The sequence below is a fragment of the Rhipicephalus microplus genome, chromosome 3, assembly GCF_043290135.1.
Source record: "Rhipicephalus microplus isolate Deutch F79 chromosome 3, USDA_Rmic, whole genome shotgun sequence".
In the NCBI taxonomy this organism is placed as follows: Eukaryota; Metazoa; Arthropoda; class Arachnida; order Ixodida; family Ixodidae; genus Rhipicephalus; species Rhipicephalus microplus.
The window spans coordinates 188,566,159-188,589,757 of record NC_134702.1 but is presented as its reverse complement, the minus strand read 5'-3'; the positions used below and the strand labels follow the sequence as shown (position 1 = coordinate 188,589,757).

At 47.9% G+C, this 23,599-nt stretch overlaps 31 non-coding genes across 31 annotated transcripts; all 31 read left to right on the top strand.

The window, feature by feature from the left end:
• The first annotated feature begins 1,792 nt into the window (after nucleotides 1-1,792).
• Nucleotides 1,793-1,865, top strand: TRNAM-CAU (transfer RNA methionine (anticodon CAU)). The gene has a single exon. It is a non-coding gene; the product is annotated as a tRNA-Met (tRNA).
• Nucleotides 1,866-2,041: 176 nt separating this feature from the next.
• TRNAM-CAU (transfer RNA methionine (anticodon CAU)) lies at nucleotides 2,042-2,114 on the top strand. The gene has a single exon. It is a non-coding gene; the product is annotated as a tRNA-Met (tRNA).
• A 179-nt stretch (nucleotides 2,115-2,293) lies between these two features.
• Nucleotides 2,294-2,366, top strand: TRNAM-CAU (transfer RNA methionine (anticodon CAU)). Its single transcript has one exon. It is a non-coding gene; the product is annotated as a tRNA-Met (tRNA).
• Nucleotides 2,367-2,544: 178 nt separating this feature from the next.
• Nucleotides 2,545-2,617, top strand: TRNAM-CAU (transfer RNA methionine (anticodon CAU)). The gene has a single exon. It is a non-coding gene; the product is annotated as a tRNA-Met (tRNA).
• A 177-nt stretch (nucleotides 2,618-2,794) lies between these two features.
• Nucleotides 2,795-2,867, top strand: TRNAM-CAU (transfer RNA methionine (anticodon CAU)). Its single transcript has one exon. It is a non-coding gene; the product is annotated as a tRNA-Met (tRNA).
• Nucleotides 2,868-3,045: 178 nt separating this feature from the next.
• TRNAM-CAU (transfer RNA methionine (anticodon CAU)) lies at nucleotides 3,046-3,118 on the top strand. Its single transcript has one exon. It is a non-coding gene; the product is annotated as a tRNA-Met (tRNA).
• A 178-nt stretch (nucleotides 3,119-3,296) lies between these two features.
• On the top strand, nucleotides 3,297-3,369 carry TRNAM-CAU (transfer RNA methionine (anticodon CAU)). The gene has a single exon. It is a non-coding gene; the product is annotated as a tRNA-Met (tRNA).
• A 177-nt stretch (nucleotides 3,370-3,546) lies between these two features.
• Nucleotides 3,547-3,619, top strand: TRNAM-CAU (transfer RNA methionine (anticodon CAU)). The gene has a single exon. It is a non-coding gene; the product is annotated as a tRNA-Met (tRNA).
• A 5,366-nt stretch (nucleotides 3,620-8,985) lies between these two features.
• Nucleotides 8,986-9,058, top strand: TRNAM-CAU (transfer RNA methionine (anticodon CAU)). The gene has a single exon. It is a non-coding gene; the product is annotated as a tRNA-Met (tRNA).
• A 176-nt stretch (nucleotides 9,059-9,234) lies between these two features.
• On the top strand, nucleotides 9,235-9,307 carry TRNAM-CAU (transfer RNA methionine (anticodon CAU)). Its single transcript has one exon. It is a non-coding gene; the product is annotated as a tRNA-Met (tRNA).
• A 178-nt stretch (nucleotides 9,308-9,485) lies between these two features.
• TRNAM-CAU (transfer RNA methionine (anticodon CAU)) lies at nucleotides 9,486-9,558 on the top strand. Its single transcript has one exon. It is a non-coding gene; the product is annotated as a tRNA-Met (tRNA).
• Nucleotides 9,559-9,736: 178 nt separating this feature from the next.
• Nucleotides 9,737-9,809, top strand: TRNAM-CAU (transfer RNA methionine (anticodon CAU)). The gene has a single exon. It is a non-coding gene; the product is annotated as a tRNA-Met (tRNA).
• A 178-nt stretch (nucleotides 9,810-9,987) lies between these two features.
• Nucleotides 9,988-10,060, top strand: TRNAM-CAU (transfer RNA methionine (anticodon CAU)). The gene has a single exon. It is a non-coding gene; the product is annotated as a tRNA-Met (tRNA).
• A 5,365-nt stretch (nucleotides 10,061-15,425) lies between these two features.
• Nucleotides 15,426-15,498, top strand: TRNAM-CAU (transfer RNA methionine (anticodon CAU)). Its single transcript has one exon. It is a non-coding gene; the product is annotated as a tRNA-Met (tRNA).
• Nucleotides 15,499-15,674: 176 nt separating this feature from the next.
• On the top strand, nucleotides 15,675-15,747 carry TRNAM-CAU (transfer RNA methionine (anticodon CAU)). Its single transcript has one exon. It is a non-coding gene; the product is annotated as a tRNA-Met (tRNA).
• Nucleotides 15,748-15,926: 179 nt separating this feature from the next.
• TRNAM-CAU (transfer RNA methionine (anticodon CAU)) lies at nucleotides 15,927-15,999 on the top strand. The gene has a single exon. It is a non-coding gene; the product is annotated as a tRNA-Met (tRNA).
• Nucleotides 16,000-16,175: 176 nt separating this feature from the next.
• On the top strand, nucleotides 16,176-16,248 carry TRNAM-CAU (transfer RNA methionine (anticodon CAU)). Its single transcript has one exon. It is a non-coding gene; the product is annotated as a tRNA-Met (tRNA).
• Nucleotides 16,249-16,425: 177 nt separating this feature from the next.
• Nucleotides 16,426-16,498, top strand: TRNAM-CAU (transfer RNA methionine (anticodon CAU)). The gene has a single exon. It is a non-coding gene; the product is annotated as a tRNA-Met (tRNA).
• A 178-nt stretch (nucleotides 16,499-16,676) lies between these two features.
• TRNAM-CAU (transfer RNA methionine (anticodon CAU)) lies at nucleotides 16,677-16,749 on the top strand. The gene has a single exon. It is a non-coding gene; the product is annotated as a tRNA-Met (tRNA).
• Nucleotides 16,750-16,927: 178 nt separating this feature from the next.
• Nucleotides 16,928-17,000, top strand: TRNAM-CAU (transfer RNA methionine (anticodon CAU)). Its single transcript has one exon. It is a non-coding gene; the product is annotated as a tRNA-Met (tRNA).
• A 178-nt stretch (nucleotides 17,001-17,178) lies between these two features.
• Nucleotides 17,179-17,251, top strand: TRNAM-CAU (transfer RNA methionine (anticodon CAU)). The gene has a single exon. It is a non-coding gene; the product is annotated as a tRNA-Met (tRNA).
• Nucleotides 17,252-17,429: 178 nt separating this feature from the next.
• On the top strand, nucleotides 17,430-17,502 carry TRNAM-CAU (transfer RNA methionine (anticodon CAU)). The gene has a single exon. It is a non-coding gene; the product is annotated as a tRNA-Met (tRNA).
• A 429-nt stretch (nucleotides 17,503-17,931) lies between these two features.
• Nucleotides 17,932-18,004, top strand: TRNAM-CAU (transfer RNA methionine (anticodon CAU)). Its single transcript has one exon. It is a non-coding gene; the product is annotated as a tRNA-Met (tRNA).
• Nucleotides 18,005-18,432: 428 nt separating this feature from the next.
• TRNAM-CAU (transfer RNA methionine (anticodon CAU)) lies at nucleotides 18,433-18,505 on the top strand. The gene has a single exon. It is a non-coding gene; the product is annotated as a tRNA-Met (tRNA).
• Nucleotides 18,506-18,683: 178 nt separating this feature from the next.
• On the top strand, nucleotides 18,684-18,756 carry TRNAM-CAU (transfer RNA methionine (anticodon CAU)). The gene has a single exon. It is a non-coding gene; the product is annotated as a tRNA-Met (tRNA).
• Nucleotides 18,757-18,933: 177 nt separating this feature from the next.
• TRNAM-CAU (transfer RNA methionine (anticodon CAU)) lies at nucleotides 18,934-19,006 on the top strand. The gene has a single exon. It is a non-coding gene; the product is annotated as a tRNA-Met (tRNA).
• Nucleotides 19,007-19,184: 178 nt separating this feature from the next.
• TRNAM-CAU (transfer RNA methionine (anticodon CAU)) lies at nucleotides 19,185-19,257 on the top strand. The gene has a single exon. It is a non-coding gene; the product is annotated as a tRNA-Met (tRNA).
• A 178-nt stretch (nucleotides 19,258-19,435) lies between these two features.
• TRNAM-CAU (transfer RNA methionine (anticodon CAU)) lies at nucleotides 19,436-19,508 on the top strand. The gene has a single exon. It is a non-coding gene; the product is annotated as a tRNA-Met (tRNA).
• Nucleotides 19,509-19,686: 178 nt separating this feature from the next.
• On the top strand, nucleotides 19,687-19,759 carry TRNAM-CAU (transfer RNA methionine (anticodon CAU)). Its single transcript has one exon. It is a non-coding gene; the product is annotated as a tRNA-Met (tRNA).
• Nucleotides 19,760-20,189: 430 nt separating this feature from the next.
• Nucleotides 20,190-20,262, top strand: TRNAM-CAU (transfer RNA methionine (anticodon CAU)). The gene has a single exon. It is a non-coding gene; the product is annotated as a tRNA-Met (tRNA).
• A 176-nt stretch (nucleotides 20,263-20,438) lies between these two features.
• TRNAM-CAU (transfer RNA methionine (anticodon CAU)) lies at nucleotides 20,439-20,511 on the top strand. The gene has a single exon. It is a non-coding gene; the product is annotated as a tRNA-Met (tRNA).
• Nucleotides 20,512-23,599: the final 3,088 nt, after the last annotated feature.

The following is a 23,599-nucleotide window of genomic DNA, read 5'->3' as shown; positions in this document are numbered from 1 at the left end:
TGTAAAACAAGGATGCCCTGCATCGGCACTGCTTTTTGCTCTCTATTTAGAACCTCTATGCCAGAAAGTGATACAGAATGATCAGGTGCGGAGGTTTCATTTGATGTCTGCAGAGGTCAAAATACTTAGTTACGCCGAAGATCTTGCTGTGTTCTGCGAAGATCGGGAGAGTATTAGAGAAGCACTAAACGATGTGAAATTCTTCTGTGATTGCACTGATAGTAGAGTCAATGGAGTAAATGTCTTGGAATATGGCACGGAAATTGGCAGAACACACCATCAATATTTGAAAGCATTACATGGAAGGTTATACCTGACAAGTACTTAGGGGTACCTCTCCAACACTACAGAGACACAACAGAATATTGGAAACAAGAGACAGAGCAACTAAGAGATAAGACAAAAACGTGGGGTGGGCGCGATTTCTCAATGTTTACGAGGTCAACAGTGAGCAACATATTTCTTATTTCACGAGTATGGTATGTTTTACAAGTACTATTCATGTCACGTGTTGCTGTACAAAAGCTACATAGAGTGATCGCAGTGTTTATTTGGGCGTCCACGTGGGAAAGGACAAGCCGAACAAATCTCTTCCGTTCTGTGAAAAGTGGGGGGCTTGGTCTTGTACACTTGTTCCTGAGACAGGTAGTATCTAGGTTAGTTTTTTTACGAGATCAAGATGATCGTTTTTTGAGAACGTTGATACATGTGCGGCTGTCCCATTTTTTGCCTGATTTCATTGTAACCACTGTCAATGGGGTGACAAAAAGACCTAAGGGGTACATGAAAGAAGTGATTGCTGCTGTGGAAATATTGAGAGTGCGATTTTCGATGGAGTATCTCTCTAGGGTTTCGCGAAAGAGACTGTACAAGGACCTTGTAGAAACCATGTTGCCAGAGCCTCTGTATAGAACATTGTACCCTAATGGGCCCGGGGATGACGTCTTGAAAAGAGTGAAAAAGATGCCAATTAGACCATCAATGAAGACATTATTTTTCAAACTTCACAGCGGCACACTCCCTACCAATCCATGGCTCCGAGAAAAAAGGAATATTCGTCCCGTCAGTTGATTGCATTATCTGCAGAAAACTTGAGACAGTTGACCACATCTTTCTAGACTGTACCGATGCAGTCTTTCTCTGGGACATCCTTCAAAGGACCCTGAAGAAAGAGCTGCCAGTTACACAGTATGGCATCCGTTTTTTGCCAGTCATAAATGTAGGCGGTGTGCCCTACGATATGTTCATAGTATTGGTTCTTCACAGTGTGTGGCGAACACGGATGGCAGTGCGAAACGTAGACGTGAATCCCCGGCCCGCTCGAGAGTACTTCATAGAAAGTGTACAGTATTTGATGACTGCATACGAGACACAAGATAAGCCAGAGTGGTTGCCATGTTTAGATAAGTTGGTGGGCATAAAGCGTCTGCCTTTTTAACCCCCATGTGCTGGAAGATGTGACAGCACTTTTACACGTGACACTGCACTGTATTCTTATATTGATTTGTACTGTTTGCGAAGCAGGCAATAAAGAAAAAAAAGTCTCGGTAGCGCAGTAGGCAACGCGTCCGTCTCATAATCTGAAGGTCGTGAGTTCGATCCTCACCAGGGGCAAAGGCGGCATTTTTTTTACTTTTTTCGGGTCATCGCAATGTATTCGTGTTGCCCATTTAGGGTTTTCAATTACTGCAAATTGCCAGTAATAACCTTATCATGTAACGCCTGCCTCCTTGTACAGTCGCTTTTTTAGCCACCGTGACAGAGGAGGTGTGGGCCAATGGCCCGAATGTCCGCCTCGGTAGCGCAGTAGGCAGCGCGTCAGTCTCATATTCTGAAGGTCGTGAGTTCGATCTTCACCCGGGGCAAAGGCGTCATTTTTTTTACTTTTTTCGGGTCGTCGCAATGTATTCATGTTGCCCATTTAGGGTTTTCAATTACTGCAACTTGCCAGTAATAACCTTATCATGCAACGCCTGCCTCCTTGTACAGTCGCTTTTTGCCACCTTGACAGAGGAGGTGTGGGCCAATGTCCCGAATGTCCGCTTCGGTAGCGCAGTAGGCAGCGCGTCAGTCTCATAATCTGAAGGTCGTGAGTTCGATCCTCAACCGGGGCAAAGGCGGCATTTTTTTTACTTTTTTCGGGTCATCGCAATGTATTCGTGTTGCCCATTTAGGGTTTTCAATTACTGCAAATTGCCAGTAATAACCTTATCATGCAACGCCTGCCTCCTTGTACAGTCGCTTTTTTTAGCCACCTTGACAAAGGAGGTGTGGGCCAATGGCCCGAATGTCCGCCTCGGTAGCGCAGTAGGCAGCGCGTCAGTCTCATAATCTGAAGGTCGTGAGTTCGATCCTCACCCGGGGCAAAGGTGGCATTTTTTTTACTTTTTTCGGGTCATCGCAATGTATTCGTGTTGCCCATTTAGGGTTTTCAATTACTGCAACTTGGCAGTAATAACCTTATCATGCAACGCCTGCCTCCTTGTACAGTCGCTTTTTTAGCCACCTTGACAGAGGAGGTGTGGGCCAATGGCCCGAATGTCCGCCTCGGTAGCGCAGTAGGCAGCGCGTCAGTCTCATAATCTGAAGGTCGTGAGTTCAATCCCCACCCGGGGCAAAGGCGGCATTTTTTTACTTTTTTCGGGTCGTCGCAATGTATTCGTGTTGCCCATTTAGGGTTTTCAATTACTGCAACTTGGCAGTAATAACCTTATCATGCAACGCCTGCCTCCTTGTACAGTCGCTTTTTTAGCCACCTTGACAGAGGAGGTGTGGGCCAATGGCCCGAATGTCCGCCTCGGTAGCGCAGTAGGCAGCGCGTCAGTCTCATAATCTGAAGGTCGTGAGTTCGATCCTCACCCGGGGCAAAGGCGGCATTTTTTTTACTTTTTTCGGGTCGTCGCAATGTATTCGTGTTGCCCATTTAGGGTTTTCAATTACTGCAAATTGCCAGTAATAACCTTATCATGCAACGCCTGCCTCCTTGTAAAGTCGCTTTTTTAGCCACCTTGACAGAGGAGGTGTGGGCCAATGGCCCGAATGTCCGCCTCGGTAGCGCAGTAGGCAGCGCGTCAGTCTCATAATCTGAAGGTCGTGAGTTCGATCCTCACCCGGGGCAAAGGCGGCATTTTTTTTACTTTTTTCGGGTCGTCGCAATGTATTCGTGTTGCCCATTTAGGGTTTTCAATTACTGCAACTTGGCAGTAATAACCTTATCATGCAACGCCTGCCTCCTTGTACAGTCGCTTTTTTAGCCACCTTGACAGAGGAGGTGTGGGCCAATGGCCCGAATGTCCGCCTCGGTAGCGCAGTAGGCAGCGCGTCAGTCTCATAATCTGAAGGTCGTGAGTTCAATCCCCACCCGGGGCGAAGGCGGCATTTTTTTACTTTTTTCGGGTCGTCGCAATGTATTCGTGTTGCCCATTTAGGGTTTTCAATTACTGCAACTTGGCAGTAATAACCTTATCATGCAACGCCTGGCTCCTTGTACAGTCGCTTTTTTAGCCACCTTGACAGAGGAGGTGTGGGCCAATGGCCCGAATGTCCGCCTCGGTAGCGCAGTAGGCAGCGCGTCAGTCTCATAATCTGAAGGTCTTGAGTTCGATCCTCACCCGGGGCAAAGGCGGCATTTTTTTTACTTTTTTCGGGTCGTCGCAATGTGTTCTTGTTGCCCATTCAGGGTTTTCAATTACTGCAACTTGCCAGTAATAACCTTATCATGCAATGCCTGCCTCCTTGTACAGTCGCTTTTTTAGCCACCTTGACAGAGGAGGTGTGGGCCAATGGCCCGAATGTCAGCCTCGGTAGCGCAGTAGATTCTTTCGTCGGCACTCACGCGCGTCGGACGCAAGAATCATGTGCTCCGTAGGAGCGGCGTTTGCGGCAGATACTAGCCGCGAAAACAGGTCTTTTGATGACGATAAGGAATATCAAGTTGTGTTGCCAACCCTTCCTACAGGACCAATTGTTTTAAATACGGTTTTTCTGCACGCTGACGTACGAGCCCGACCTTATCGAGTGGAAGATTTCCGTGACACCTTGGCCAGCCTGCGACTGCTCCCCGAAGTGGTTGCTTTGGGGGCATATAGGATGAGCCACGTGTGGGCGGTAACGTTCAAGAACATGGACGCTGTCAAGACGATTCTATCGCAAGGCGATATCAAGGTAAAAAATTGTCGCTGTCTTGTCCTTGATCCGGCAAACCAGGATGTGCGTATGAAAGTGCACTGGCTGCTGCACAATGTTCTCGATGAGGATGTGCGACGTGCTTTCGAGCCGTACGGCCAAGTGGTTGACGTCAACAGAGAGCGGTGGCGTGTAAACGGCATCAGCGAAAAAGGCTCCACTACCCGTATTGTGACACTTCGGTTGAAAGTGGGCGTCAAAATTGAAGACCTGCCTCACCAAGTGAACGTAAGCGGTGAGCAAGCTTTGGTGGTTGTTCCGGGCAGAGCGCCAGTGTGCTTACGCTGTCGAGCAACCGGGCACATACGGCGAGATTGCCGTGTGCCACGCTGTGGTGCCTGCCGAAGATTTGGCCACAAGGAGAACGACTGCACGTTGTCTTATGCCAGCGTCACCAGACCTCCGAGTGGCAACGACCACGCAGAGCTGTTAATGGATGAGCATGAAGCTGAAGAGGCAGCGAGCGCGACTGCGAGGAAGGAAGAGGCGACCCCAGAATTGGTGAAACTGAGCAGGCCTAGTAGGATGGACAATGAAAAGGTCGAGAACAAGGCATCCAAACCAGAGCCAGAAAAACCGACAACGACAGACAAGCCAGAACAGCACCTGCCGACTGTGAAGGCTCCCAGCGACGCAGACACACTGCAAGACGACATGGAAATCAGCGACAGCGCAGGCAGTGGACTAGCTGAAAAGCGACCAAGAGACATTGTTGGGGAAGATTTCACTACCTCCGGAGACGTTGGTCGAGAAGAACCACCAGCAAAAACCATAGGAATGAGGCGACCAACGTTGAAGCCACGGCCGAACTTGCAGACTAATCCACGGGCGGAGGCCAGGCAGCCTTCGCAAAAGCTTCCTGGAACTTGAGTTTTTTGTGCCTTTTTTCCGAATGGAAAGTAACCCGTAAGTGAGCGGAGTTTACACACACTATGCCTCTGTAAAACCTGGACCGATTGCCGCAAAATTTTCAGTAAAACTAAAGCCGCTTTTTAGAAACGTTCACCTAAAGTAAACACTGTGTTTTGTACTCCCTTCCCTAAACAAAAATCATGGCTTTCAATATAGAGTCAGCCTTACGCGTCGCAACTTTTAACGTTAAAGGTTTACGCTCGAAGAGGCGACAGTATCAGTTACGTCGTTTGTTTCTTGAAAATGACGTTGATATCGCCGATGTGCAGGAAACGAAAATTGAATTTGAAGAGCAGATGGACACCATATTTTTGAACTTCCGCTACAGATACAATATATGTGTGAGTCATTCTGTAGGTACTTCAGGCGGATGTCTTCTCTTTATAAGGAACACAATTGGCATTGTCGAAAAAAGTGTACACAGTGAAAATGAAGGGCGATTAATTGCATGTGATTTTCTTCTTTCCGACATTAGTTGGCGCGTTGTGTGCGTATATGTGCCAAATAGACAACAAGATAGGAAAATATTCTTCGAAAGTCTTGATACGTATCTATCATGCGATAAGGCAGTTATACTTCTAGGCGATTTCAACTGTGTGTGTAATGCCGAAGACAGGGCATGTAAAAACTTTGTACGTGACTCTAGTGCCTTGGTATTGGATTCAATGACGCGTGAGCGGAACTTGGATGACGTGGGACATGTACTGGCGCAGGGTACTCACTATACGCATTACCAGCTCAACAGTAAAGCTAGACTCTACAGAGCATACGTGTATACGTCCCTGCTTCCTATGTGCCAGGGCTACGCAGTGAAGAATGTTTCATTTAGTGACCATAGTCTAGTAATGTTCACCATTAATAAAAAAGAAAAGCCCAAATTCAATTGGGGACTCTGGAAGTTAAATGAAAAGCTACTCGAGGATGAGAAGTTTGTAGAAAATGCTGAAAAGGAATTAAAAGAAGTGGCGAAAGGTGACGCAAGTAGTTCAATTTACACATGGGAGTGCTTCAAGGAAAAAGTAAAAATAGAAGCAATTGGAAGATCAGTTTCGATAAAACGCACTAACCTGGAAAAAGAAAGACAACTGCAATGTGAGCTTGATTTTTTGCTATGTCAAGAATGCGCGCAACCAGGAGAGCGCAGTAAAGAAATAAGAGTGAAACAAGAATTAGAAGCCGTAGATACGGAAAGGTACAGAGAAGCGGTGGTACGCGCACGCGCAGAAAGATTATGGTGTGGCGAGGTTCCCACAAAACGTGCCGTCACAGATGAAAAGAGCTACGCGACAAGAAACGAGATAAGGGCGATAGAACACAAAAATGAAGTCACCACAGATGAAACCGAGATTGAGCGCGCGTTTGTGGAATATTTCCAAGAACTGTTGGAAGGCGTCAGAGCGGACACGAGTACGTATAGTCGGCGTTTCTTGTCACTTATGCCGAAGCTTGAGGATGACGTAAAAGCGAGATTAGAAGCACCCATCTCGGTCAGAGAAATAGAAATCACCATTGAAAAAATGAAAAACGGTAAAACACCCGGTCCAGATGGACTAGGTGTAGCATTCTATAAGAAATTTAAAAATCTTGTGGCAGAAGCTTTGTGGAATGTGTTCGATGAGGCATACGAGAGGAAAGAGTTACCAATATCTTTTCGGAGAACACACATTGTGGTGATCCCAAAAACTGAAGATCCCAGGAAACAGCTCTCCGTCACATCCTACAGACCCATAACCCTAGCGAATGTTGACTACAAAATATTCATGGGTGTTTTGGCCAGGCGAATTCAAACAGTGATTACAAAAATAGTCGGACCACATCAGACTTGTGGCATAAAAAGCGGAACAATTATGACGAACATTCATATAGCCCGAAATATGTTAGAATGCTGCGATGAGTTTGACGGTAAAGTAGCTATGCTACAAATCGATCTCGAGAAGGCATTTGACCGCGTGAACCATGACATACTTTTCAGCATTCTTGACTATGTCAATATAGGGTCTGTGGTGTTGGAAGGGGTCCGAATGGCGTACACGGGATGCACTACAAAAATTGTAATAAACAAACAGCTTAGTGATAATATACAAGTCTTATCGAGTGTAAAACAAGGATGCCCTGCATCGGCACTGCTTTTTGCTCTCTATTTAGAACCTCTATGCCAGAAAGTGATACAGAATGATCAGGTGCGGAGGTTTCATTTGATGTCTGCAGAGGTCAAAATACTTAGTTACGCCGAAGATCTTGCTGTGTTCTGCGAAGATCGGGAGAGTATTAGAGAAGCACTAAACGATGTGAAATTCTTCTGTGATTGCACTGATAGTAGAGTCAATGGAGTAAATGTCTTGGAATATGGCACGGAAATTCGCAGAACACACCATCAATATTTGAAAGCATTACATGGAAGGTTATACCTGACAAGTACTTAGGGGTACCTCTCCAACACTACAGAGACACAACAGAATATTGGAAACAAGAGACAGAGCAACTAAGAGATAAGACAAAAACGTGGGGTGGGCGCGATTTCTCAATGTTTACGAGGTCAACAGTGAGCAACATATTTCTTATTTCACGAGTATGGTATGTTTTACAAGTACTATTCATGTCACGTGTTGCTGTACAAAAGCTACATAGAGTGATCGCAGTGTTTATTTGGGCGTCCACGTGGGAAAGGACAAGCCGAACAAATCTCTTCCGTTCTGTGAAAAGTGGGGGGCTTGGTCTTGTACACTTGTTCCTGAGACAGGTAGTATCTAGGTTAGTTTTTTTACGAGATCAAGATGATCGTTTTTTGAGAACGTTGATAGATGTGCGGCTGTCCCATTTTTTGCCTGATTTCATTGTAACCACTGTCAATGGGGTGACAAAAAGACCTAAGGGGTACATGAAAGAAGTGATTGCTGCTGTGGAAATATTGAGAGTGCGATTTTCGATGGAGTATCTCTCTAGGGTTTCGCGAAAGAGACTGTACAAGGACCTTGTAGAAACCATGTTGCCAGAGCCTCTGTATAGAACATTGTACCCTAATGGGCCCGGGGATGACGTCTTGAAAAGAGTGAAAAAGATGCCAATTAGACCATCAATGAAGACATTATTTTTCAAACTTCACAGCGGCACACTCCCTACCAATCCATGGCTCCGAGAAAAAAGGAATATTCGTCCCGTCAGTTGATTGCATTATCTGCAGAAAACTTGAGACAGTTGACCACATCTTTCTAGACTGTACCGATGCAGTCTTTCTCTGGGACATCCTTCAAAGGACCCTGAAGAAAGAGCTGCCAGTTACACAGTATGGCATCCGTTTTTTGCCAGTCATAAATGTAGGCGGTGTGCCCTACGATATGTTCATGGTATTGGTTCTTCACAGTGTGTGGCGAACACGGATGGCAGTGCGAAACGTAGACGTGAATCCCCGGCCCGCTCGAGAGTACTTCATAGAAAGTGTACAGTATTTGATGACTGCATACGAGACACAAGATAAGCCAGAGTGGTTGCCATGTTTAGATAAGTTGGTGGGCATAAAGCGTCTGCCTTTTTAACCCCCATGTGCTGGAAGATGTGACAGCACTTTTACACGTGACACTGCACTGTATTCTTATATTGATTTGTACTGTTTGCGAAGCAGGCAATAAAGAAAAAAAAGTCTCGGTAGCGCAGTAGGCAGCGCGTCCGTCTCATAATCTGAAGGTCGTGAGTTCGATCCTCACCAGGGGCAAAGGCGGCATTTTTTTTTACTTTTTTCGGGTCATCGCAATGTATTCGTGTTGCCCATTTAGGGTTTTCAATTACTGCAAATTGCCTGTAATAACCTTATCATGTAACGCCTGCCTCCTTGTACAGTCGCTTTTTTAGCCACCGTGACAGAGGAGGTGTGGGCCAATGGCCCGAATGTCCGCCTCGGTAGCGCAGTAGGCAGCGCGTCAGTCTCATATTCTGAAGGTCGTGAGTTCGATCTTCACCCGGGGCAAAGGCGGCATTTTTTTTACTTTTTTCGGGTCGTCGCAATGTATTCATGTTGCCCATTTAGGGTTTTCAATTACTGCAACTTGCCAGTAATAACCTTATCATGCAACGCCTGCCTCCTTGTACAGTCGCTTTTTGCCACCTTGACAGAGGAGGTGTGGGCCAATGTCCCGAATGTCCGCTTCGGTAGCGCAGTAGGCAGCGCGTCAGTCTCATAATCTGAAGGTCGTGAGTTCGATCCTCAACCGGGGCAAAGGCGGCATTTTTTTTACTTTTTTCGGGTCGTCGCAATGTGTTCTTGTTGCCCATTTAGGGTTTTCAATTACTGCAACTTGGCAGTAATAACCTTATCATGCAACGCCTGCCTCCTTGTACAGTCGCTTTTTTAGCCACCTTGACAGAGGAGGTGTGGGCCAATGGCCCGAATGTCCGCCTCGGTAGCGCAGTAGGCAGCGCGTCAGTCTCATAATCTGAAGGTCGTGAGTTCGATCCTCACCCGGGGCAAAGGCGGCATTTTTTTTACTTTTTTCGGGTCGTCGCAATGTATTCGTGTTGCCCATTTAGGGTTTTCAATTACTGCAACTTGGCAGTAATAACCTTATCATGCAACGCCTGCCTCCTTGTACAGTCGCTTTTTTAGCCACCTTGACAGAGGAGGTGTGGGCCAATGGCCCGAATGTCCGCCTCGGTAGCGCAGTAGGCAGCGCGTCAGTCTCATAATCTGAAGGTCGTGAGTTCAATCCCCACCCGGGGCGAAGGCGGCATTTTTTTTACTTTTTTCGGGTCGTCGCAATGTATTCGTGTTGCCCATTTAGGGTTTTCAATTACTGCAACTTGGCAGTAATAACCTTATCATGCAACGCCTGGCTCCTTGTACAGTCGCTTTTTTAGCCACCTTGACAGAGGAGGTGTGGGCCAATGGCCCGAATGTCCGCCTCGGTAGCGCAGTAGGCAGCGCGTCAGTCTCATAATCTGAAGGTCTTGAGTTCGATCCTCACCCGGGGCAAAGGCGGCATTTTTTTTACTTTTTTCGGGTCGTCGCAATGTGTTCTTGTTGCCCATTCAGGGTTTTCAATTACTGCAACTTGCCAGTAATAACCTTATCATGCAATGCCTGCCTCCTTGTACAGTCGCTTTTTTAGCCACCTTGACAGAGGAGGTGTGGGCCAATGGCCCGAATGTCAGCCTCGGTAGCGCAGTAGATTCTTTCGTCGGCACTCACGCGCGTCGGACGCAAGAATCATGTGCTCCGTAGGAGCGGCGTTTGCGGCAGATACTAGCCGCGAAAACAGGTCTTTTGATGACGATAAGGAATATCAAGTTGTGTTGCCAACCCTTCCTACAGGACCAATTGTTTTAAATACGGTTTTTCTGCACGCTGACGTACGAGCCCGACCTTATCGAGTGGAAGATTTCCGTGACACCTTGGCCAGCCTGCGACTGCTCCCCGAAGTGGTTGCTTTGGGGGCATATAGGATGAGCCACGTGTGGGCGGTAACGTTCAAGAACATGGACGCTGTCAAGACGATTCTATCGCAAGGCGATATCAAGGTAAAAAATTGTCGCTGTCTTGTCCTTGATCCGGCAAACCAGGATGTGCGTATGAAAGTGCACTGGCTGCTGCACAATGTTCTCGATGAGGATGTGCGACGTGCTTTCGAGCCGTACGGCCAAGTGGTTGACGTCAACAGAGAGCGGTGGCGTGTAAACGGCATCAGCGAAAAAGGCTCCACTACCCGTATTGTGACACTTCGGTTGAAAGTGGGCGTCAAAATTGAAGACCTGCCTCACCAAGTGAACGTAAGCGGTGAGCAAGCTTTGGTGGTTGTTCCGGGCAGAGCGCCAGTGTGCTTACGCTGTCGAGCAACCGGGCACATACGGCGAGATTGCCGTGTGCCACGCTGTGGTGCCTGCCGAAGATTTGGCCACAAGGAGAACGACTGCACGTTGTCTTATGCCAGCGTCACCAGACCTCCGAGTGGCAACGACCACGCAGAGCTGTTAATGGATGAGCATGAAGCTGAAGAGGCAGCGAGCGCGACTGCGAGGAAGGAAGAGGCGACCCCAGAATTGGTGAAACTGAGCAGGCCTAGTAGGATGGACAATGAAAAGGTCGAGAACAAGGCATCCAAACCAGAGCCAGAAAAACCGACAACGACAGACAAGCCAGAACAGCACCTGCCGACTGTGAAGGCTCCCAGCGACGCAGACACACTGCAAGACGACATGGAAATCAGCGACAGCGCAGGCAGTGGACTAGCTGAAAAGCGACCAAGAGACATTGTTGGGGAAGATTTCACTACCTCCGGAGACGTTGGTCGAGAAGAACCACCAGCAAAAACCATAGGAATGAGGCGACCAACGTTGAAGCCACGGCCGAACTTGCAGACTAATCCACGGGCGGAGGCCAGGCAGCCTTCGCAAAAGCTTCCTGGAACTTGAGTTTTTTGTGCCTTTTTTCCGAATGGAAAGTAACCCGTAAGTGAGCGGAGTTTACACACACTATGCCTCTGTAAAACCTGGACCGATTGCCGCAAAATTTTCAGTAAAACTAAAGCCGCTTTTTAGAAACGTTCACCTAAAGTAAACACTGTGTTTTGTACTCCCTTCCCTAAACAAAAATCATGGCTTTCAATATAGAGTCAGCCTTACGCGTCGCAACTTTTAACGTTAAAGGTTTACGCTCGAAGAGGCGACAGTATCAGTTACGTCGTTTGTTTCTTGAAAATGACGTTGATATCGCCGATGTGCAGGAAACGAAAATTGAATTTGAAGAGCAGATGGACACCATATTTTTGAACTTCCGCTACAGATACAATATATGTGTGAGTCATTCTGTAGGTACTTCAGGCGGATGTCTTCTCTTTATAAGGAACACAATTGGCATTGTCGAAAAAAGTGTACACAGTGAAAATGAAGGGCGATTAATTGCATGTGATTTTCTTCTTTCCGACATTAGTTGGCGCGTTGTGTGCGTATATGTGCCAAATAGACAACAAGATAGGAAAATATTCTTCGAAAGTCTTGATACGTATCTATCATGCGATAAGGCAGTTATACTTCTAGGCGATTTCAACTGTGTGTGTAATGCCGAAGACAGGGCAAGTAAAAACTTTGTACGTGACTCTAGTGCCTTGGTATTGGATTCAATGACGCGTGAGCGGAACTTGGATGACGTGGGACATGTACTGGCGCAGGGTACTCACTATACGCATTAGCAGCTCAACAGTAAAGCTAGACTCTACAGAGCATACGTGTATACGTCCCTGCTTCCTATGTGCCAGGGCTACGCAGTGAAGAATGTTTCATTTAGTGACCATAGTCTAGTAATGTTCACCATTAATAAAAAAGAAAAGCCCAAATTCAATTGGGGACTCTGGAAGTTAAATGAAAAGCTACTCGAGGATGAGAAGTTTGTAGAAAATGCTGAAAAGGAATTAAAAGAAGTGGCGAAAGGTGACGCAAGTAGTTCAATTTACACATGGGAGTGCTTCAAGGAAAAAGTAAAAATAGAAGCAATTGGAAGATCAGTTTCGATAAAACGCACTAACCTGGAAAAAGAAAGACAACTGCAATGTGAGCTTGATTTTTTGCTATGTCAAGAATGCGCGCAACCAGGAGAGCGCAGTAAAGAAATAAGAGTGAAACAAGAATTAGAAGCCGTAGATACGGAAAGGTACAGAGAAGCGGTGGTACGCGCACGCGCAGAAAGATTATGGTGTGGCGAGGTTCCCACAAAACGTGCCGTCACAGATGAAAAGAGCTACGCGACAAGAAACGAGATAAGGGCGATAGAACACAAAAATGAAGTCACCACAGATGAAACCGAGATTGAGCGCGCGTTTGTGGAATATTTCCAAGAACTGTTGGAAGGCGTCAGAGCGGACACGAGTACGTATAGTCGGCGTTTCTTGTCACTTATGCCGAAGCTTGAGGATGACGTAAAAGCGAGATTAGAAGCACCCATCTCGGTCAGAGAAATAGAAATCACCATTGAAAAAATGAAAAACGGTAAAACACCCGGTCCAGATGGACTAGGTGTAGCATTCTATAAGAAATTTAAAAATCTTGTGGCAGAAGCTTTGTGGAATGTGTTCGATGAGGCATACGAGAGGAAAGAGTTACCAATATCTTTTCGGAGAACACACATTGTGGTAATCCCAAAAACTGAAGATCCCAGGAAACAGCTCTCCGTCACATCCTACAGGCCCATAACCCTAGCGAATGTTGACTACAAAATATTCATGGGTGTTTTGGCCAGGCGAATTCAAACAGTGATTACAAAAATAGTCGGACCACATCAGACTTGTGGCATAAAAAGCGGAACAATTATGACGAACATTCATATAGCCCGAAATATGTTAGAATGCTGCGATGAGTTTGACGGTAAAGTAGCTATGCTACAAATCGATCTCGAGAAGGCATTTGACCGCGTGAACCATGACATACTTTTCAGCATTCTTGACTATGTCAATATAGGGTCTGTGGTGTTGGAAGGGGTCAGAATGGCGTACACGGGATGCACTACAAAAATTGTAATAAACAAACAGCTTAGTGATAATATACAAGTCTTATCGAGTGTAAAACAAGGATGCCCTGCATCGGCACTGCTTTTTGCTCTCTATTTAGAACCTCTATGCCAGAAAGTGATACAGAATGATCAGGTGCGGAGGTTTCATTTGATGTCTGCAGAGGTCAAAATACTTAGTTACGCCGAAGATCTTGCTGTGTTCTGCGAAGATCGGGAGAGTATTAGAGAAGCACTAAACGATGTGAAATTCTTCTGTGATTGCACTGATAGTAGAGTCAATGGAGTAAATGTCTTGGAATATGGCACGGAAATTGGCAGAACACACCATCAATATTTGAAAGCATTACATGGAAGGTTATACCTGACAAGTACTTAGGGGTACCTCTCCAACACTACAGAGACACAACAGAATATTGGAAACAAGAGACAGAGCAACTAAGAGATAAGACAAAAACGTGGGGTGGGCGCGATTTCTCAATGTTTACGAGGTCAACAGTGAGCAACATATTTCTTATTTCACGAGTATGGTATGTTTTACAAGTACTATTCATGTCACGTGTTGCTGTACAAAAGCTACATAGAGTGATCGCAGTGTTTATTTGGGCGTCCACGTGGGAAAGGACAAGCCGAACAAATCTCTTCCGTTCTGTGAAAAGTGGGGGGCTTGGTCTTGTACACTTGTTCCTGAGACAGGTAGTATCTAGGTTAGTTTTTTTACGAGATCAAGATGATCGTTTTTTGAGAACGTTGATACATGTGCGGCTGTCCCATTTTTTGCCTGATTTCATTGTAACCACTGTCAATGGGGTGACAAAAAGACCTAAGGGGTACATGAAAGAAGTGATTGCTGCTGTGGAAATATTGAGAGTGCGATTTTCGATGGAGTATCTCTCTAGGGTTTCGCGAAAGAGACTGTACAAGGACCTTGTAGAAACCATGTTGCCAGAGCCTCTGTATAGAACATTGTACCCTAATGGGCCCGGGGATGACGTCTTGAAAAGAGTGAAAAAGATGCCAATTAGACCATCAATGAAGACATTATTTTTCAAACTTCACAGCGGCACACTCCCTACCAATCCATGGCTCCGAGAAAAAAGGAATATTCGTCCCGTCAGTTGATTGCATTATCTGCAGAAAACTTGAGACAGTTGACCACATCTTTCTAGACTGTACCGATGCAGTCTTTCTCTGGGACATCCTTCAAAGGACCCTGAAGAAAGAGCTGCCAGTTACACAGTATGGCATCCGTTTTTTGCCAGTCATAAATGTAGGCGGTGTGCCCTACGATATGTTCATGGTATTGGTTCTTCACAGTGTGTGGCGAACACGGATGGCAGTGCGAAACGTAGACGTGAATCCCCGGCCCGCTCGAGAGTACTTCATAGAAAGTGTACAGTATTTGATGACTGCATACGAGACACAAGATAAGCCAGAGTGGTTGCCATGTTTAGATAAGTTGGTGGGCATAAAGCGTCTGCCTTTTTAACCCCCATGTGCTGGAAGATGTGACAGCACTTTTACACGTGACACTGCACTGTATTCTTATATTGATTTGTACTGTTTGCGAAGCAGGCAATAAAGAAAAAAAAGTCTCGGTAGCGCAGTAGGCAGCGCGTCCGTCTCATAATCTGAAGGTCGTGAGTTCGATCCTCACCAGGGGCAAAGGCGGCATTTTTTTTACTTTTTTCGGGTCATCGCAATGTATTCGTGTTGCCCATTTAGGGTTTTCAATTACTGCAAATTGCCAGTAATAACCTTATCATGTAACGCCTGCCTCCTTGTACAGTCGCTTTTTTAGCCACCGTGACAGAGGAGGTGTGGGCCAATGGCCCGAATGTCCGCCTCGGTAGCGCAGTAGGCAGCGCGTCAGTCTCATATTCTGAAGGTCGTGAGTTCGATCTTCACCCGGGGCAAAGGCGGCATTTTTTTTACTTTTTTCGGGTCGTCGCAATGTATTCATGTTGCCCATTTAGGGTTTTCAATTACTGCAACTTGCCAGTAATAACCTTATCATGCAACGCCTGCCTCCTTGTACAGTCGCTTTTTGCCACCTTGACAGAGGAGGTGTGGGCCAATGTCCCGAATGTCCGCTTCGGTAGCGCAGTAGGCAGCGCGTCAGTCTCATAATCTGAAGGTCGTGAGTTCGATCCTCAACCGGGGCAAAGGCGGCATTTTTTTTTACTTTTTTCGGGTCGTCGCAATGTATTCGTGTTGCCCATTTAGGGTTTTCAATTACTGCAACTTGGCAGTAATAACCTTATCATGCAACGCCTGCCTCCTTGTACAGTCGCTTTTTTAGCCACCTTGACAGAGGAGGTGTGGGCCAATGGCCCGAATGTCCGCCTCGGTAGCGCAGTAGGCAGCGCGTCAGTCTCATAATCTGAAGGTCGTGAGTTCGATCCTCACCCGGGGCAAAGGCGGCATTTTTTTTACTTTTTTCGGGTCGTCGCAATGTATTCGTGTTGCCCATTTATGGTTTTCAATTACTGCAAATTGCCAGTAATAACCTTATCATGCAACGCCTGCCTCCTTGTACAGTCGCTTTTTGCCACCTTGACAGAGGAGGTGTGGGCCAATGGCCCGAATGTCCGCCTCGGTAGCGCAGTAGGCAGCGCGTCAGTCTCATAATCTGAAGGTCGTGAGTTCGATCCTCACCCGGGGCAAAGGCGGCATTTTTTTACTTTTTTCGGGTCGTCGCAATGTATTCGTGTTGCCCATTTAGGGTTTTCAATTACTGCAACTTGGCAGTAATAACCTTATCATGCAACGCCTGCCTCCTTGTACAGTCGCTTTTTTAGCCACCTTGACAGAGGAGGTGTGGGCCAATGGCCCGAATGTCCGCCTCGGTAGCGCAGTAGGCAGCGCGTCAGTCTCATAATCTGAAGGTCGTGAGTTCGATCCTCACCCGGGGCAAAGGCGGCATTTTTTTTACTTTTTTCGGGTCGTCGCAATGTATTCGTGTTGCCCATTTAGGGTTTTCAATTACTGCAATTTGGCAGTAATAACCTTATCATGCAACGCCTGCCTCCTTGTACAGTCGCTTTTTTAGCCACCTTGACAGAGGAGGTGTGGGCCAATGGCCCGAATGTCCGCCTCGGTAGCGCAGTAGGCAGCGCGTCAGTCTCATAATCTGAAGGTCGTGAGTTCAATCCCCACCCGGGGCGAAGGCGGCATTTTTTTTACTTTTTTCGGGTCGTCGCAATGTATTCGTGTTGCCCATTTAGGGTTTTCAATTACTGCAACTTGGCAGTAATAACCTTATCATGCAACGCCTGGCTCCTTGTACAGTCGCTTTTTTAGCCACCTTGACAGAGGAGGTGTGGGCCAATGGCCCGAATGTCCGCCTCGGTAGCGCAGTAGGCAGCGCGTCAGTCTCATAATCTGAAGGTCTTGAGTTCGATCCTCACCCGGGGCAAAGGCGGCATTTTTTTTACTTTTTTCGGGTCGTCGCAATGTGTTCTTGTTGCCCATTTAGGGTTTTCAATTGCTGCAACTTGGCGGTAATAACCTTATCATGCAACGCCTGCCTCCTTGTACAGTCGCTTTTTTAGCCACCGTGACAGAGGAGGTGTGGGCCAATGGCCCGAATGTCCGCCTCGGTAGCGCAGTAGGCAGCGCGTCAGTCTCATAATCTGAAGGTCGTGAGTTCGATCCTCACCCGGGGCAAAGGCGGTATTTTTTTTACTTTTTTCGGGTCGTCGCAATGTATTCGTGTTGCCCATTTAGGGTTTTCAATTACTGCAACTTGGCAGTAATAACCTTATCATGCAACGCCTGCCTCCTTGTACAGTCGCTTTTTTAGCCACCTTGACAGAGGAGGTGTGGGCCAATGGCCAGAATGTCCGCCTCGGTAGCGCAGTAGGCAGCGCGTCAGTCTCATAATCTGAAGGTCGTGAGTTCGATCCTCACCCGGGGCAAAGGCGGCATTTTTTTACTTTTTTCGGGTCGTCGCAATGTATTCGTGTTGCCCATTTAGGGTTATCAATTACTGCAAATTGCCAGTAATAACCTTATCATGCAACGCCTGCCTCCTTGTACAGTTGCTTTTTTAGCCACCTTGACAGAGGAGGTGTGGGCCAATGGCCCGAATATCGGCCTCGGTAGCGCAGTAGGCCGCGCGTCAATCTCATAATCTGAAGGTCGTTAGTTCGATCCTCACCCGGGGCAAAGGTGGCATTTTTTTTTACTTTTTTCGGGTCGTCGCAATGTATTCGTGTTGCCCATTTAGGGTTTTCAATTACTGCAAATTGCCAGTAATAACCTTATCATGCAACGCCTGCCTCCTTGTACAGTCGCTTTTTTAGCCACCTTGACAGAGGAGGTGTGGGCCAATGGCCCGAATGTCCGCCTCGGTAGCGCAGTAAGCAGCGCGTCAGTCTCATAATCTGAAGGTCGTGAGTTCGATCCTCACCCGGGGCAAAGGCGGCATTTTTTTACTTTTTTCGGGTCGTCGCAATGTATTCGTGTTGCCCATTTAGGGTTTTCAATTACTGCAAATTGCCAGTAATAACCTTATCATGCAACGCCTGCCTCCTTGTACAGTCGCTTTTTTAGCCACCTTGACAGAGGAGGTGTGGGCCAATGGCCCGAATATCGGCCTCGGTAGCGCAGTAGGCCGCGCGTCAGTCTCATAATCTGAAGGTCGTGAGGTCGATCCTCACCCGGGGCAAAGGCGGCATTTTTTTTACTTTTTTCGGGTCGTCGCAATGTATTCGTGTTGCCCATTTAGGGTTTTCAATTACTGCAAATTGCCAGTAATAACCTTATCATGCAACGCCTGCCTCCTTGTACAGTCGCTTTTTTAGCCACCTTGACAGAGGAGGTGTGGGCCAATGGCCCGAATGTCCGCCTCGGTAGCGCAGTAGGCAGCGCGTCAGTCTCATAATCTGAAGGTCGTGAGTTCGATCCTCACCCGGGGCAAAGGCGGCATTTTTTTTACTTTTTTCGGGTCGTCGCAATGTATTCGTGTTGCCCATTTAGGGTTTTCAATTACTGCAACTTGGCAGTAATAACCTTATCATGCAACGCCTGCCTCCTTGTACAGTCGCTTTTTTAGCCACCTTGACAGAGGAGGTGTGGGCCAATGGCCCGAATGTCCGCCTCGGTAGCGCAGTAAGCAGCGCGTCAGTCTCATAATCTGAAGGTCGTGAGTTCGATCCTCACCCGGGGCAAAGGCGGCATTTTTTTACTTTTTTCGGGTCGTCGCAATGTATTCGTGTTGCCCATTTAGGGTTTTCTATTACTGCAAATTGCCAGTAATAACCTTATCATGCAACGCCTGCCTCCTTGTACAGTCGCTTTTTTAGCCACCTTGACAGAGGAGGTGTGGGCCAATGGCCCGAATGTCCGCCTCGGTAGCGCAGTAGGCAGCGCGTCAGTCTCATAATCTGAAGGTCGTGAGTTCGATCCTCACCCGGGGCAAAGGCGGCATTTTTTTTACTTTTTTCGGGTCGTCGCAATGTATTCGTGTTGCCCATTTAGGGTTTTCAATTACTGCAACTTGGCAGTAATAACCTTATCATGCAACGCCTGCCTCCTTGTACAGTCGCTTTTTTAGCCACCTTGACAGAGGAGGTGTGGGCCAATGGCCCGAATGTCCGCCTCGGTAGCGCAGTCAGCAGCGCGTCAGTCTCATAATCTGAAGGTCGTGAGTTCGATCCTCACCCGGGGCAAAGGCGGCATTTTTTTTACTTTTTTCGGGTCGTCGCAATGTATTCGTGTTGCCCATTTAGGGTTTTCAATTACTGCAAATTGCCAGTAATAACCTTATCATGCAACGCCTGCCTCCTTGTACAGTCGCTTTTTTAGCCACCTTGACAGAGGAGGTGTGGGCCAATGGCCCGAATATCGGCCTCGGTAGCGCAGTAGGCCGCGCGTCAGTCTCATAATCTGAAGGTCGTGAGTTCGATCCTCACCCGGGGCATAGGCGGCATTTTTTTTACTTTTTTCGGGTCGTCGCAATGTATTCGTGTTGCCCATTTAGGGTTTTCAATTACTGCAAATTGCCAGTAATAACCTTATCATGCAACGCCTGCCTCCTTGTACAGTCGCTTTTTTAGCCACCTTGACAGAGGAGGTGTGGGCCAATGGCCCGAATGTCCGCCTCGGTAGCGCAGTAGGCAGCGCGTCAGTCTCATAATCTGAAGGTCGTGAGTTCGATCCTCACCCGGGGCAAAGGCGGCATTTTTTTTTACTTTTTTCGGGTCGTCGCAATGTATTCGTGTTGCCCATTTAGGGTTTTCAATTACTGCAACTTGGCAGTAATAACCTTATCATGCAACGCCTGCCTCCTTGTACAGTCGCTTTTTTAGCCACCTTGACAGAGGAGGTGTGGGCCAATGGCCCGAATATCGGCCTCGGTAGCGCAGTAGGCCGCGCGTCAATCTCATAATCTGAAGGTCGTTAGTTCGATCCTCACCCGGGGCAAAGGTGGCATTTTTTTTACTTTTTTCGGGTCGTCGCAATGTATTCGTGTTGCCCATTTAGGGTTTTCAATTACTGCAACTTGGCAGTAATAACCTTATCATGCAACGCCTGCCTCCTTGTACAGTCGCTTTTTTAGCCACCGTGACAGAGGAGGTGTGGGCCAATGGCCCGAATGTCCGCCTCGGTAGCGCAGTAGGCAGCGCGTCAGTCTCATAATCTGAAGGTCGTGAGTTCGATCCTCACCCGGGGCAAAGGCGGCATTTTTTTACTTTTTTCGGGTCGTCGCAATGTATTCGTGTTGCCCATTTAGGGTTTTCAATTACTGCAACTTGGCAGTAATAACCTTATCATGCAACGCCTGCCTCCTTGTACAGTCGCTTTTTAGCCACCGTGACGGAGGAGGTGTGGGCCAATGGCCCGAATATCGGCCTCGGTAGCGCAGTAGGCAGCGCGTCAGTCTCATAATCTGAAGGTCGTGAGTTCGATCCTCACCCGGGGCAAAGGCGGCATTTTTTTTTACTTTTTTCGGGTCGTCGCAATGTATTCGTGTTGCCATTTAGGGTTTTCAATTACTGCAACTTGCCAGTAATAACCTTATCATGCAACGCCTGCCTCCTTGTACAGTCGCTTTTTTAGCCACCGTGACAGAGGAGGTGTGGGCCAATGGCCCGAATGTCCGCCTCGGTAGCGCAGTAGGCAGCGCGTCAGTCTCATAATCTGAAGGTCGTGAGTTCGATCCTGTAGCATAGCCATGGTGTGCGCATAGCAGCGCCGGACCAGCAATGTGTCAACGTAGTCAGCAGAATGAAAAGAACGTTTATTCAAAAGTGTATAACGTATTTATAGGCAGCGTAGTGTTAGTCAGATAACGATGCGCACGTGGTAGTAGCAAAAGTCCGATGTGGTGCAGGCGGCCAGCTGAGGCGTCAACAGGTGCGCACGCACACACACACAGAAAAAACGAAGACACAACATTCCTTCCCCCTTAGAATTGAAAGCGTTGTACTGTCTTGCGTTCTCTTGTTGAACGCCTGAGGGCTTGTTGGGCGACACCGGTACTCATCGGGACGGCCGTGATCTTCGGTGATGCACGTTGTGCAGAACCAGCATCATTAGGGATGAGCCGAGAAGACATGCCTGCATTCGAGCTTACCGCTTCCGGAGGCGATGGTTCCGTTGCTTGGTCTGACTCGCTGGGACTTGTGGCAGTTGTTACTGGTGGCGAGTCCTGTCGCGGGCGAAGTTGATCAACATGCCGCTGGACGACCCCGTCCGGAGTGTTCACGGTCACCATTCTCGCTCCAGACGTCGCCTTCACATTGCCAAGCGTCCATTTGCTCCCCGCACCATAATTGCGGGCGTATACGTCACTTCCTGGTAGCGGCAGCCAGTCCTCTTGGTCTTCTTTTGATCCTGTAAGGGCTGGAGGAAAACATGTGTCCAGCCGTGAGCGTATTTGGTAACCCAAGAGCAACTCTGCTGGGGATTTACCGCACTTTTGTGGCGTCCTCCGATAGTTAAACAGCAAGCGTATCAGATTCTCCTCTAGCTTTCCTCTCCCCATTTTTCGAAGGCCATCTTTTATAGTACGCACTGCCCTTTCCGCTGCACCATTAGACTGGGGGTGGTAGGGCGCACATCGGAGGTGCACTATGTTGTTGTTTGCTACGAATTCCTCAAAATCATGGCTGGAAAACTGAGTCCCGTTGTCGGACACAATTGTGCGTGGTACCCCAAACCTGCTGAAAATGGCACGTAAGCAGTTAATGGTAGTTTCTGTTGAAGCATGTGACAGAGGTACGGCTTCGAGCCATTTCGTGTGGGCGTCAACTATGACGAGTATCATTTTTCCGCCGATCGGCCCCGCGTAGTCAATGTGAATGCGACCACCTTTCGCCGGTTTCCGGCCACTTGATAACGGGCGCCGCGGTTGGCATCGGCAAATTTTGAACACAGTTCTGGCACTGAGTAGACACCTCTTCAATATTTCTGTCTAGGCCTGGCCACCAAAACAAAGAGCGCGCGACAGATTTCATTGCCGGCGAACCCTGGTGAGTCTCATGTAAAAGCTGCAGCACTTGCACTCTTGCTTCGGCTGGTATTATGACCCTATTGCCCCAATAAACAAGGTCATGTGCAACGGATAGCTCTAGCTTACGGTCAAAAAATGGCAGTTTGTCCCTTGCCAGCCCGTTGGCGTGTCTGGGCCACCCATGTAATATGTACCGCTTGACTTTTGCCAGGACAGGATCCGAAGCGGTGAAATCCTTCAGCTCACGCGTTGTCACGACACCGTTGTTCAGCTGGTTTAGCGAGAGTACATATTCGGGTGGCTCACCGTCTTCGTCAGTTTCCGTAGTTTGCAGCGGCAGGCGGCTTAAGGCATCAGCATTCAGCATCTGTCGTCCTGGGGCGTACTGCAGCTGGTACCGGTAGGCCCCCAGCTGAAGCGCCCAACGTTGGATCCGGGCAGCGGCCATTGTGGGCGTCTGCCTGTCTGACCTCAACAGGCCCAGCATTGGTTGGTGGTCAGTCACCAAGGTGAATTCCCGACCTAGAAGGTAGTCGCGGAATTTAGTTACGCCAAATACCAGTGCCAGTGCCTCTCGCTCGAGCTGTGAATAGTTGCGCTCCGCCTGTGTTAAAGTACGCGAGCGAAAGCCGATCGGCCTGTGGACGTTTCCTATCGTGTGAAACAAGACCGCGCCCACTCCGTATGGCGACGCGTCGCACTCAAGTTTTAGTTCCTTCGAAGGGTCGAAATGGACGAGAACCTTGGCTGCTTTGAGGCTTTGCTTAGCCACCTTAAACGCAAGCTCTTGAGGCTGTTGCCAGTGCCAGCGCGCATTCTTTTCCAGCAGCTGATACAAAGGAAAAAGTGTGGTCGACATGTTAGGCAGAAACCTCGCGTAGAACGTGATCATTCCCAAAAAAGACCGCAGTTCGCTGACATTACGGGGGCTCTGCGCCTGCATGATGGCATTGAGGTTTTTCTCTGTCGGATGAAGCCCATCGCGATCGATGCGATGCCCGAGATAGGTAACTGCTGGGCTGCGCAGCTTGCACTTATCGTGTCTCAACTTTACGCCTCTCTCTCGAAACCGCTCCAAAACGTTTTTCAGCCTTTCACCACTGTCGCTTGATTTTTCAGAAATGAGCACATCGTCAAGGTAAGCTTGTGCACCCACCAAACCAGCTAGAACCTCATCCATTTTTCTTTGGAATATCGCGGGTGCAGAGGCTATTCCGAAAGGCAGTCGGTTGTAGCAAAAAAGCCCTCTTGGTGTGTTAATGACGCAAATTTTCTTTGCTGACTCATTCAGTGCCACTTGATTGTATGCGTCCCGTAAATCCAGTGTGCTGAAACAATCCCCATCGTGTAGTTGCGCAAACATATCTTCAATGATAGGCAAGGGATATTGTTCAGTGGTGCATGCGGGATTCACTGTGGCCTTGAAATCACCGCAGATTCTCACTGCGCCGTCTTTCTTAAGAACTACGACTATAGGTGATGCCCATTCCGAGTGTGCCACCGGTGATAACACGCCTAAGGACACTAACCGATCAAGTTCAAGTGACACGCGGTCG